Genomic DNA, 14363 nt, shown 5'->3' with positions numbered 1-14363 from the left:
GTTGAAAGTCCGTGTTGCCGAGCGAAAAGCCAAAAACATCACTGCTCTAGAGGAGATCTGCATGGAGGAATGGGCCAACATACCAACAACAGTGTGTGGCAACCTTGTGAAGACTTACAGAAAACGTTTGACCTCTGTCATTGCCAACAAAGGATATATTACAAAGTTTTGAGATTAAATTTTGTTTCTGACCAAATACTTATTTTCCACCATAATATGCAAATAAAATGTTAAAAAAACAGACAATGTGATTTTCTGGATTTTTTTTTTTCTCAGTTTGTCTCCCATAGTTGAGGTCTACCTATGATGTAAATTACAGACGCCTCTCATCGTTTTAAGTGGTGGAACTTGCACTATTGCTGACTGACTAAATACTTTTTTGCCCCACTGTATATATCTAATAGATAGTGACCCGATTCTAACGCATCGGGTATTCTGGAATATGCATGTCCACGTAGTGTATTGCACAGCGACACGTAGTATATTGCCCAGCGACACGTAGTATATTGCCCAGCCACGCATGTCACAGGTTAAAAAATAAACATATACTCACCTTCCGAGGTACTCTACTGTATATATTAGGCTTGAGGAAGGATTTGTTTTATCTAAAACGTTACCACGCAACAGGGCATTAAAGTCCTATTTCAGGGGTCCCCAACTCCAGTCCTCAAGGCCCACCAACATGTCATGTTTTCAGGATTTCCTTATTCTTACCCAGGTAATAATTGCATCACCTGTGCAATGCAAAGTAAATCCTTAAAACATGACCTGTTGGTGGGCCTTGAGGACTGGAGTTGGGGACCCCTGCTCTATTTTATATCTTCTTGTGCTGTTTCCCAGTTTGTTCACTGTTTGAAAGGCCATTGGAATGCTGGTCATGGAAGCGTGCACACTTTAAGGTATTTTTTCTGGTGCTGTTCCTCTTTATCTATCTCTATCTATACACTGTGTGCAGAATTATTAAGCAAGTTGTATTTTAGAGAATTATTTTTATTAATGATCAACAACTATGTTCTCAATCAACCCAAAAGACTGAAATATAAAAACTTAATTTTTGGAGTTGGAGTGGGTTTTTTTTTTGTTTTTGTTTTTTTTAGATTTGGCTATTTTAGGAGGATATCTGTTTGTGCAGGTAACCATTACTGTGCAGAATTATTAGACAAATTAATAAAAGCCAAATATATTCCCATCTCACTTGTTTATTTTCACCAGGTAAACCAATATAACTGCACAAAATTTAGACAAACATTTATGACATGCAAAAACAAAAAAATTGAGTGACCAACATAGCCACCTTTCTTTATGATGACACTCGGCAGCCTTCCATCCATAGATTCTGTCAGTTGCTTGATCTGTTTACGATCAACATTGCGTGCAGCAGCCACCACAGCCTCCCAGACACTGTTCCGAGAGGTGGACTCACTGTTTTCCCTCCCTGTAGATATCACATTTTATGAGGGACCACAGGTTCTTTATGGGGTTCAGATCAGGTGAACAAGGGGGCCATGTCATTATTTTTTTTCTTATTTGAGACCTTTACTGGCAAGCCACTCTGTGGAGTAGTTGGAGGCATGTGATGGAGCATTGTCCTGCATGAAAATCATGTTTTTCTTGAACGATACAGACTTCTTCCTGTACCACTGCTTGAAGAAGTTGTCTTCCAGAAACTGGCAGTAGGTGTGGGAGTTGTGCTTCACTCCATCGTCAACCCGAAAAGGTCCCACTAGTTCATCTTTTATACCAGCCCATACCAGTACCCCACCTCCACCTTGCTGGTGTCGGAGTGGAGCTCTCTGCCCTTCACTGATCCAGCCTCTGGCCCATCCATCTGGCCCATCAAGAGTCACTCATTTCATCAGTCCATAAAACCTTTGAAAAGTCAGTCTTAAGATATTTCTTGGCGCAGTCTTGACGTTTTATCTTATGTTTCTTGTTCAAAGGTGGTTGTTTTTCAGCCTTCCTTACCTTGGCCATGTCCCTGAGTATCGCACACCTTGTGTCAATTGATTGGCAGTTATTTTGCACCTTTTTTTGCCCAACACGCTTCTTGCGACCCTGTTGGCTATTTGCCATGAAACGCTTGATTGTTTGCTTCAAAAGTTTGTCAATTTCAAGACTGCTGCATCCCGCTGCAAGACATCTCACAATTTTGGACTTTTCAGAGCCCGTCAAATCTCTCTTCTGACCCATTTTGCCAAAGGAAAGGAAGTTGCCTAATAATTAAGCACACCTTATATAGGGTGTTGATGTCATTAGACAACACCCCTCCTCATTACAGAGATGCACATCACATGATTTACTTAATTGGTAGTTGGCTCTCCAGCCTGAACAGCTTGGAGTAGGACAACATGTATAAAAAGGATCATGTGATCAATATACAACTTGCCTAATAATTCTGAACGCAGTGTATATATCTCCATACATTTCAAAACGGTGAAAAGAATGTTGACAGCCACAGCACAGTTGACATCAAATCCACAGTGCTGGTGAAAGATTTTATCTGCACTGTGTGCACGAGTGTCTATGACACCTCATTCACAACGCTGCTATTGTAGAAAATCCGCTGCTTATTTTACATGTAAATCCACAGCAAAAATCTGACATGTTCCCATGGGGAAAAATTTGCCCAAAAAAGGCCGTCCAGCTGCCTGATGTATTCTTTATTCTAATCAGCTTAGAATACTATAAAATATTCTGTAATACTCACCTAGGGACAGGCACTGCACAGACACAGAAGAGGTACAGGTTCTGGTAAGGAGAGTTACTTTTTTTTTTTTTTTTTTATTTACGGTAGTTATTTTATAGCATTGTAAGCGGATTTTAAAAGGCATTAGGTGGCTGGACTATTAAAGTACATGTCTACCCTTGAACAACATTTTACAGTTTCTATATAGATTTAATATACATAAACTATAACATTGATTTCCATAGAAACAGTTCTAAAAACTTCTGCCTAAAAATATTTCTGAAAAAGAAAAAGCCACAACCACTGAAAAAAAAAAAAAACATTATTCATTTTCAGGTTCCACGTGGTAGAGGTATGGCAATACCAGCTGGTGTGATGTACCCTCACTGTGGAGTCTTAATTTGTCACCAAATTAATGCTACCTAATCTAACAGAACTGCAAAACAACAGAAAAAATACGAACAAAACACACCCAAAATCAAGTTCTTTGAGAATTTACAAAAAAACTTTATTGACTATAAAAGGACATTTGACAAAGCCAGGGGAAAATGGACTCAGGCCACAATGTGCATGTAGAAACGGCAGGGGTGCACGCATATGGGTAGATATATAGAGAACAATATATATATCTATCTATCTCAAGGTAAGACACAACCAATATGCTGCTGATGATATGAATTGAAAAATCTATAATGCTAAGTTCGGCCATGCAGAATAAGATACCAGGCAAGCAGTCATACATCTACACCATAAAAGGGATAATATTATACTTGCACTTCCCCTTCTCCCATTACCCCTTGAAAAAGGCCATCATGCCGAAACGCGCGTCGGGGGTGGGTGCACGCTGTGGGTGATCGCTCTTTCTAGCCTGCTCAGGTAATTATGCATATAATATTATCCCTTTTATGGTGTAAATAGATGTATGACTGCTTGCCTGGTATCTTACTCTGCATGGCCGGACTTAGCATTATATATTTTTCAATTCATATTGGCAGCATATTGGCTGTGTCTTACTTTGAGATTATATATATATATATATATATATATATATATATATATATATATATATATATATATAGATATATATTAGATTGTGGCCCAATTCTAACGCATCGGGTATTCTAGAATATGCATGTCCCCGTAGTATATGGACAATGATGATTCCAGAATTCACGGCAGACTGTGCCCGTCGCTGCTTGGTCGAGGCAACCTTTATGACATCATCGTCGCCATGGCAACCATTATGACATTTACGTCGATACTGTGCCCGTCGCTGATTGGTCGAGGCGAATTCGCGGCAGACTGTGCCCGTCGCTGATTGGTCGAGGCAACCTTTATGACATCGTCGCCATGCTGTGCCCGTAGTATATGGACAATGATGATTCCAGAATTTGCGGCAGACTGTGCCCGTCGCTGCTTGGTCGAGGCAACCTTTATGACATCATCGTCGCCATGGCAACCATTATGACATCTACGTCGATACTGTGCCCGTCGCTGAATCAGAGACGCGGGATATCTACGTTTTTTTATGACATCATCGTCGCTGTGCTCGTCGCTGATTGGTCGAGGCCTGGCGGCCTCGACCAATCAGAGAGGCGGGATTTCCAGGACAGACAGACAGACAGAAAAACAGACAGAAAGACAGACAGACAGACGGAAAAAACCCTTAGGCAATTATATTTATAGATTGTTTTCTATATATCTACCCATATGCATGCACCCCTGCCGTTTGTATGTGCATTGTTGCCTGAGTCCATTTTCCCCTGGCTTTGTCAAATGTCCTTTTATAGTCAATAAAGTTTTTTGTAAATTTTCAAAGAACGTGATTTTGGGTGTTTTTTTTTTTTTTATCGTATTTTTTCAGTTTTGCAGTAGCTAATTAGCGATTATCCCATTACTTTTCTGCTATAGCCCATATGAAGTATGTGATTATACGTGATCATTTTTACAAGGTTTATGGGTATGTTTTCCATGAAGTTGTTATTTTCTAATCTGACAGAAGCATGTCAGGGCAGAGACCCCGATTCCAGCAATGTGTCACTTACTGGGTTGCTTCCTGTAGTTTATATAAATTTCAATCGGCAGATTATCACTAGTAAATCTGGTGCCATGCAGTTCAAATGCACCCCCACCACAGCTTTCTGCCTATGCATAGCATACAGAGCAGGCTGACGGTCAGTGGTGTGGGAGGGTTATACAGAGATCAGCATTCAGAGAACTGCTAAAGCTACAGAGAAAATAGGGATTTTATCAAACCTGCAATAAGCAGCCCAGTGACATCGCTGTTGTCAGGGTCTCTGACCCTACATCACGCTGCTCTCAAATGGGGTAGCAAAGCCTGGTGGAAGATTCCCTTTAACAAGTTGTAGACAGTTTCCTGCAGCAAACAGTAGAAACACGATAACCGCGTAGGACTATGCAAGATGGCTCCTCGCATCAATACAAAACATGTCAAGCAATGTTTTTACAGACAGGATACATACAGTAAGTGTTTGCCATTATATACTCAGTGTTTTAAAAAGGTGATGGCAATATAATACAAGCCATTAGGAGTTCACATTGCTTTTTCCATCACCCAAATATTCTTGGTTGCCAGACATAACAGGGAGTCACTACTCCAGTCTTAATATGGTCACAAGAACTATTTGTATAAACTACTGACTAGTGTGAGGAAGATATGTATATCCTATGTGTAATGTTTACTCATGCCATGTATAAACTGCTGACGAAAGAGCGCGTCAGTAAGCTCACACAGACAACAGAATGTCAGCCACAATGCAGTCCATGGAACAAGTGTACAAAACCAACTCTTCAGTTTGACCCACATACCAGAAAATCCCCCATCCCCCCCACAAACAACAACAAAAAAAATAGAGTGCAGTTCTATTTATCAAAGGGTCACATTCAATAAGGGCTTGGGGGAAAAAAAGGGGGCTATGATGCTCTGAATCGCATTGCTTTTATCAGGGCTGTGGAGTCAGTGTAATATGGACCAACTCTGACTCTTAAAATCTATCTATATAATTGTCTAAGGGTCACTTCCGTTCGTCTGTCTGTCTTTCTGTCTGTCACCGATATTCATTGGTCGCGGCATCTGTCCGTCATGTAAATCCAAGTTGCTGATTGGTCGTGGCAATGGTCGTGGGCGTTTTGCCACGACCAATCAGCGACGGGCACAGTCCGGAGGCAATATGGCCGCTCCTTCCTCCCCACAGTCAGCGCTCACACAGGGTTAATGGCAGCGTTAATGGACCGCGTTATGCCGCGGTGTAACGCACTCCGGTAACGCAGGTATTAACCCTGTGTGTGACCAACTTTTTACTATTGATGCTGCGTATGCAGCATCAATAGTAAAAAGACCTAATGTTACAAATAATTAAAAAAAAGGTTATTCTCACCTTCCGACGTGGCGCGTTGTCCTCGGCAGTGCAAGCGGCAGGTTCCGATGCAAAGGATGCTATGTGAGAAGGACCTTCCATGACGTCACGGTCATGTGACTGCGAGGTCATCACAGGTCCTGCGCTCATATCAACCCTGGGACCAGAAGCTGCTGCGTGCACCGCACACAGGCGCCAGGACTACAAGGGGCCTTTGGAGGGTGAGTATATGTTTATTTTTTATTTTAAGTCTTTTTTAACCTGTTACATATGTGGCTGGGCAATATACTACGTGACTGGCCAATATACTACGTGTCTGTGCTGTATACTACGTGGCTCTGTGCTGTACACTACGTCACTGGGCAATATACTACGTGGACGAGCAATAGACTACGTGGACATGCATATTCTAGAATACCCGATGCGTTAGAATCGGCCCACCATCTAGTATATAATAAATTGGGTTTAGTACAATGTAGGATGTGCTGTAATGTTTCCATAAGAATTTGGGAAAGTTATGAAATGTCCTATAAATGTCTGTTCTGTCCCGGATCTAAGGATCTGGGCTTTTAGTGGAGATGAATCTGTGCTGCACTTTATGCACATGCTCAGTAGTGAAGAATTGTGCTCACGATCAGGAATTGCTGCTGTTTTCACGATGCGCATTTATGCAGTGTCAAAACCACAGTGGCCAGATGTTACAGCATAGTGGATGGGATCTCTAGAAATCTCATGTCTACTATGAGTGCACCGGCACTCACGGATCTCCTGCGGAGACCGACATGCAGCACATCTTTTAGGACCGCAGCATGGCAATTTCTCTTGTGGAGACGCTAGTCTCTGCTACAGAAATGTCAGCAATAGAATATATAGAATGCGGTAAATCTGTACGGTTCAGTGAACACATGCAGATTTACCTGCGTTCAATAGATCGCAGTGCTTTGAACACAGCAAAAATGCGCTGCGTCCAAAGCGCTGCTACTTCAGAATCATGGGAATGTAGCCTAAGGGGGAGTCGGAAGTCAGGGAAACTGAGGAGTCAGATTTGGCATACTGGCTCTACAGCAATGCTTTTAATGAGACATTTTCGGACGTCGCGTTCCAAGTCCCTTCCAGATGAAAGCTGTGCTGAAACGTGCAACAGGGCTGCAATCAACATTCATCTGGAAACGCTTCATGGACAGTGCCCGCTTTCTACATACCTGTAACATTATATCTTAATGTGACGCTGCATTAGAGATATCTGTGCACTAAGCACATCGTATGGCCTGTGGTATGGACACTGTTGGGGCATTTACTTTATTCTATTCACTCTTCTACTTTTGTGTATTTATGGACTAAAGCCTCTATACGTTGACAGTTCTATAATATTAGGTTTTACACTGTGTCCACACCATGTTTATAGGGTAATTAGACTCTATAATTGGAAAGTTGTGCAAACAAAGTTTCTACCGTCACCCAAGATTGTTTGTAATGATAAGTCTCTTCCGCATCCTGTTTGTCCATATTCTGGTGAAAATCCAAGTATAGTTGTTTATGGACTGGCAGGACATCCACTGTATGCCAAAAATTAGCAGTCCACCTACATAAAAGCACACCTTGACCTGATGAGCACAAGATTTGTCCAGCATTGTACCCATCAAAAAGCATTGTATTCAATCACCCTGTAGCTGGATTCATTGCATCACAGCCATCAAGAGCTCTGCTTACGACCATTAGTAACTTTAGGGGTCTAGTCACACACTGCAGTAGAAACTTCGTTTATTGCCGGTATTGTCATGACATTGCTGCACAATGCAGAGGCATTAAAGGGGATTTGTATTCCACTCACACACGGAGGTGACACCATGCCTACCCTTGTACTATTGACTAGGACAGGTGCATGATGCCTATAGAGGTGCTGTGGAATGGTAGGAGGTCTGGTACACAAGAATCTGGTCGTCTTTGCTTTATTACTCTCATGGATCGAAATTTATTATTTAAGAAAATAAAACAAACAAACAAACAAAAAAAAAGTATAGTCGGTGATGTGGCATCTGTAACATGATGCAACAACGGAAACATAACCTGGTCATTTACAACTTGTTAGGAGTTTCTTACAATACACCATGCTAGCAGAAAAAAAAAGCCATAAGGTCCACCTTATGCCACACTGGATGCATGTCGCACAGCTACACAACATAACCTATGGATGTGATAAACATCTCACTCCAAAACCATAAACCATACAATTGTTCCCCCATTCTACTAGAAGGTCCTTCATTCTACTAGGACTATAGATGTGGTCATGAGGGATCAGGTTGACCATAGATGTTGGTTGGTTTGTGGTTGGAGGTGAGATCTCCTGGAACATCCTGGAACAGGAACAGTCCACCCTCAAATTGCTGCCACAAAGTTGGCAGAATAGAATACTCTATGAAGTTAACATGTGTTGGGAGTATTAATACCTTCATTGTTTGGACACCTACTTTTTAGGAATGGTGTTCGTTCACCAGTTTTATCAATGGTGATAAACATTTGGGCAAATGTGCAGATGTCAAGCTGAACCATGATTAAGCCAACAGCCATCTAATGTTTATCGGAAGGGGCTACAGGTTCATGCCTTAAGCTGGCCATCAGCCGGACGATGCCTCTGCCGATCAGACAACAGCCATCTCAGTCGTCCCTCCCATATACTTGGTCGGCTGTGAGCTCCTATGTGCTCTAGTCTAATGAGTACGGGGGCTATTGTTCACACAACAATTTTTGACAAATATACCGTATGTCATCAGTTACTCCATAGACAGAGGCTATTCATAAGTCTTATTTTTGGAGAGAGAAATAAAGAGAGAAGAAACATCCTACCGGTTTAATTTGAGGACAGCACTCTGCCATTCTAGTAAAGGAGTCCATGAACAGACTGACAGCCTTTTTCCCCACAGATAGAAAGTATCTGTAAAACCTAGCAACCTAATGAATAAGATAGGCGATAACAGCGATCACACATGTAACCTGGCAGGTATCAGTAGACGTGTCGTCAGTGGCCACACTCAATGTGAAAGCAAATAGAGAAAATCCGAAAGGTTTTCAAATTTCATCCACATGCTGCTGACCATTGCTGAGCGAAAAAAACATTTTAAGGCTGCGTTCACATAACTGAAGTAGAACAGTAAGGTTTTGCCACAACTTTGGAAAATTACAGACTAGGCTTTTGCCACGATTATGGTAAAATTAAAAAAAAAATAAAAAATAAAAAAAACATATAGCATGCTCATTCTGGTGAAATCTTGCAATGTAGAAGTGGTCAAGTCTGCAGCACAATCCGATGAGGCCCTACACAGATATGTTTGGGCAGACATTCCTGCAAATTAAAATAATTCGCATTCATTGGAATAAGGCTATGTGCACACGTTGCGGATTTTGCTGCGGATGCGCAGCAGCTTTCCATGCGTTTACAGTACCATGTAAACCTATGGAAACAAAATCCGCAGTGCACATGCTGCGGAAAAAAACGTGCGGAAACATTGCGCTGTTTATTCCGCAGCATGTCAATTCTTTGTGGGGATTCCACAGCGGTTTACACCTGCTCCATAATAGGAATCCGCAGGTGTAAAACCGCAGGTGTAAAACCGCAGGTGAAATCCACACAAAATCCTCAAAAAAAATAGCGGTAAATCCGCTGTAATTCCGCAGTGCGGTTTACCTGCGGATTTACCAAAACAGGTGCGGAAAAATCCGCAGAGGTTCCTTCTACGAGTGCACTTACCCTAAGGTTGTTTTGGACAGTTGCAGAAGTTTTTGATGCAAGTCAGTGTGGTTGATCTCAGGGCTGTGGAGTCGGAGTCACAGTTGTGGAGTCCGAGCCCATTATGGTGGAGTCTGTCATGGAAATTGATGAGTCGGAGGTTTGGCTTACCAACTCCGCAGCCCTGGTTGATCGTGATAAAAACCCTACAGTGTAGCTGCTCATGGTGTGGATTTGTCCACACAGATACAGTAGAGAATTTTGCAGGAAGTCTATGGAAAATTTGGGGTGCCTCTTAGTACGCAAAATATGGTATATGGGGAGATCTGCACATAACACTCATCCACAAGAGAAACTGACATGTTGTGGATTTGAAACACACAACGCAGTTCAGTTTACACTGGGTAAAAAAAAAATTATATATATATATTTTATACACAGTGGGCATAGGATTTCTATAAGTCCCATCCACTTTGCTGGAACTGTATGACGTTGAGTTTGGCACAGGGGAATTACACAGCACCAAAAGCCGATCGTGGGAACACAGCGTGCACCGTGGGAACGTTTTCTCATGAAATGACATCCAGTGTGAACACAGACTGAGCTTTTAGGCCATCTTTAGCTTTTGAAAATAAACAGAGGTGTGCCAATAAGGGCTTGTACATGCGACTGTTTATTTCTGACAATTTTCATGGACTGACACAATGGAGAAGGTGAGGCAATTTTTCTTTTCCTGTCCACCCCCAAGAAACTGGGATCCCACTCTGATGAGTGTGATTAACGCAATAGGAGCATTTTTCTCTTCTTGGATGGAGAAAACAAAGTCCTCTGCACCTACCCTCAGAGTAAATGGAAGTGACATATCCTAAAACACACGCGGCTATATTATATTACTGCAGGCCAATCTCACACACGCACATCAAGGCTAGGCTTTTGCATTAGGATGTGCAATACAAAAGGAAGAAGAAAATAACCATATTAAAATAATGCATTTTTTCTGTAATTAGGAGCCACTTCCCTGTTCCTTGGGTCGTTTGTACAAGTCAGATCCGAGGCATGCATGTACCGTAACTGATCCGTTTTCATCAGTATCCATTTCATCACAAGCAATAAAAAAAAAAACTGGAGGAAAATATCCTCGATTCTCCCATCAGACAGTGCAAAACAGGTACTGGTCTGTAATTAGTGCGCTGTCCGAGCTTTTCATAGGACCTTAGGCATGAATGGATGAGTGATCCATGACTGGGATCAAAAACCGATTAACACTCAGTCTGCAGAGAGCACGGACGTGTCTACAGTACTATAGACTATGATAGGTACATGTTCTGTGAAAAACAGGTATAAAGATGTACGTCAATCATGGACATCCGAACAAAGGCCAAATTCATTAAATAGCTCAATTCAGTTACTAGGCTCATAGGGGGGGGGGGGGGGGGGGAATGACATTCTTAGCCCAATAAAGATCTTCCTTTATCTCGTTGCTGCAGTTTCTTCTAGATCAGTTGCAACTAATGACGGACGTTGACATCAGGCTCCATTGACCCCAGAAATGTTGCACCTATACATGCATACATAACGCTATAAGGCGAGCCTTCCAAATACAGCCCGAATATACTAATGATTTTGGCTTCCTCCTATCTGCTATTTCTACAGAGTAAATTGAGCGTTGCCACAGATTTAACATCCACGGCCTGACAATTCCTGCAGTGCAGGTTTTAGCAATGCAACACAAGTTGTTAAAAACATGCAGAATTTAATTTAAAAAAATTCAGCATCAGATATGTCCTGTCTGTCTTGCCATCATTCCCTGCGAAACATACGGCCGCAAAAGGAGGGATCGCCTTCGCTCCCTACGGAAAGATCGGACACAAGGAGGGTTCACCGGCGCTCCCTATGGAAAGATAGACATGAGGAGGGATCGCCATCGCTCCCTAGGAAAGATCGGACATAAGGTGGGCTCGCCGTCGCTCCCTACGGGAAGATCGGACACAAGGAGGGCTCGCCGTCGCTCCCTACAGAAGATCGGACATAAGGAGGGCTCGCCGTCGCTCCCTACAGAAGATCGGACATAGGGAGGGATCACCGTCGCTCCCTACGGAAGATCGGACATAGGGAGGGCTCGCCGTCACTCCCTACAGAAGATCGGACATAAGGAGGGATCGCCGTCGCTCCCTACAGAAGATCGGACATAAGGAGGGTTCACCGGCGCTCCCTATGGAAAGATAGACATGAGGAGGGATCGCCATCGCTCCCTAGGAAAGATCGGACATAAGGAGGGCTCGCCGTCGCTCCCTACAGAAGATCGGACATAAGGAGGGCTCGCCGTCACTCCCTACAGAAGATCGGACATAAGGAGGGCTCGCCGTCACTCCCTACAGAAGATCGGACATAAGGAGGGCTCGCCGTCGCTCCCTACAGAAGATCGGACATAAGGAGGGCTCGCCGTCGCTCCCTACAGAAGATCGGACATAAGGAGGGATCACCGTCGCTCCATACGGAAGATCGGACATAGGGAGGGCTCGCCGTCGCTCCCTACAGAAGATTGGACATAGGGAGGGATCACCGTCGCTCCCTACAGAAGATTGGACATAGGGAGGGATCACCGTCGCTCCCTACGGAAGATCGGACACAAGGAGGGCTCGCCGTCACTCCCTACAGAAGATCGGACACAAGGAGGGCTCGCCGTCACTCCCTACAGAAGATCGGACATGAGGAGGGCTCGCCGTCGCTCCCTACGAATGATCAGACACAAGGAGGGCTCGCCGTCACTCCCTACAGAAGATCGGACACAAGGAGGGCTCGCCGTCGCTCCCTACGAATGATCAGACACAAGGAGGCATTTCCATCACTCCCTACATTGTGAGTTCAGCACCTGCACTTCACCATCCTCCATGCTCCACGGCCACTGACTAACTTTTGCCAGCAGCGGCGGCGGCGCCTGTGCACGGGCTGTGGAGGAGCAGTGCTCTGCAGGTGGGTGACAGGAGGATATGACACCGTGGAACTTCCACCCCCGCCACCGCCACACACCTGTTGTACCAGGCAGACACAGGCGCTGAGCCGGCCACACCCGGGCACACAGCAGCCACCCAGCACACCGGACGCCCCTCACATCACCGGGCACTCACACATGACTGAAGCGCTCTTCTGTACGGTAGCAGACACTCGGCGCCCCGCCCCCATCACGTCCCCGCCACTACCGGGGTCGCCTATAGCCCGGCCAGCCGCCGCTCTCCACGCTCTCATTCCCCACTCACCTTCCCCGCGACCAGCAGCTCCCGATCCTCGTCCCGCGGGAGGCGCCTGGGCCGCAGCCGCTTCCTGGTTTCCTCCACTGGGGGCCGGCTAATTACATATTCATGACTGCCTTGCAAGAGCTGACCAATAGGAAAAAAGACATCCTGCTTCCCAAGCTACGCCCCTATAGACAGGTTACGTACAGGCCCCCAGGTCCGGCCCTTCTTCTCATGAATAATGCATTAGGTTGGATGTCATTGATTCCTCCGCGCACCTGGGCTTACCTGGGTCGCAATACTGAATGGAACCGCCCGTAACATTGCGCGGTGTAGAAAAGAAATCCCTGCAAGCTTTTTCCAAGCCGCTGGTGGCGCCCAGTGACTGAGAGAAAAGTCACCTGTTCACCCCAGGAGTGCAGCTGTCCCCACATGTCAGCATTGTGTCCTGCTCGTAGATTTACACACCTTTCTAACAAGAAAGGGAACATTACTGGGAAAAGGGAAAATATTTAAAAATACAAAGTAATTGACAATAAGAAGTTATTGCCTCCTTACAAACTAAGGCCACGTCACGTGCACTGCACATGTTAAGTATTTGTTGATTTTTTTTGTACCTCAGTATTTGTTTCACTCCTGATTTTGGCTAACAAATACTGAGGTAAAAACGTCACCAAATCCTCGTGTGCACTTGGCGTAAGAGTATGCGCACACTGTCTTTTTCAAGCAATCAAAAATGTCCGACTCTCAGGCTGCCATCACACCATCAGTATTTAGTCAGTATTTTACCTCAGTATCTGTAAGCCAAAACCAGGAGTGGAACAGTGAGAGGAAAAGTATAATAGAAACATATGCACCACTTCTGTATTTATCACCCACTCCTGGTTTTGGCTTACAGATACTGAGATAAAATACTGACTAAATACTGATGGTGTGATGGCAGCCTGAGAGTCGGACATTTTTGATTGCTTGAAAAAGACAGTGTGCGCATACTCTTACGCCAAGTGCACACGAGGATTTGGTGACGTTTTTACCTCAGTATTTGTTAGCCAAAATCAGGAGTGAAACAAATACTGAGGTACAAAAAAAATCAACAAATACTTAACATGTGCAGTGCACGTGACGTGGCCTTAGTTTGTAAGGAGGCAATAACTTCTTATTGTCAATTACTTTGTATTTTTAAATATTTTCCCTTTTCCCAGTAATGTTCCCTTTCTTGTTAGAAAGGTGTGTAAATCTACGAGCAGGACACAATGCTGACATGTGGGGACAGCTGCACTCCTGGGGTGAACAGGTGACTTTTCTCTCAGTCACTGGGCGCTACCAGCGGCTTGGAAAAAGCT

At 44.0% G+C, this 14363-nt stretch overlaps 1 protein-coding gene across 3 annotated transcripts in view; it reads right to left on the bottom strand.

Moving 5' to 3' along the window:
- LLGL2 (LLGL scribble cell polarity complex component 2) overlaps window positions 1-13136 on the bottom strand; it is a 128898-nt gene extending 115762 nt beyond the window's left edge. For 2 of the 3 annotated variants that reach the window (XM_069752360.1, XM_069752362.1), the window contains exon 1: window positions 13045-13136. The gene's annotated coding sequence lies outside the window, so the exon portion shown is untranslated. The other variant, XM_069752361.1, reaches the window with a different exon arrangement.
- Between the last annotated feature and the right edge of the window lie 1227 nt (window positions 13137-14363).

The sequence above is a fragment of the Ranitomeya imitator genome, chromosome 2 (genome assembly GCF_032444005.1).
Source record: "Ranitomeya imitator isolate aRanImi1 chromosome 2, aRanImi1.pri, whole genome shotgun sequence".
NCBI classification, from domain to species: domain Eukaryota; kingdom Metazoa; phylum Chordata; class Amphibia; order Anura; family Dendrobatidae; genus Ranitomeya; species Ranitomeya imitator.
The sequence above is the reverse complement of the archived record's forward strand: the minus strand, read 5'-3'. Positions and strand labels throughout refer to the sequence as shown.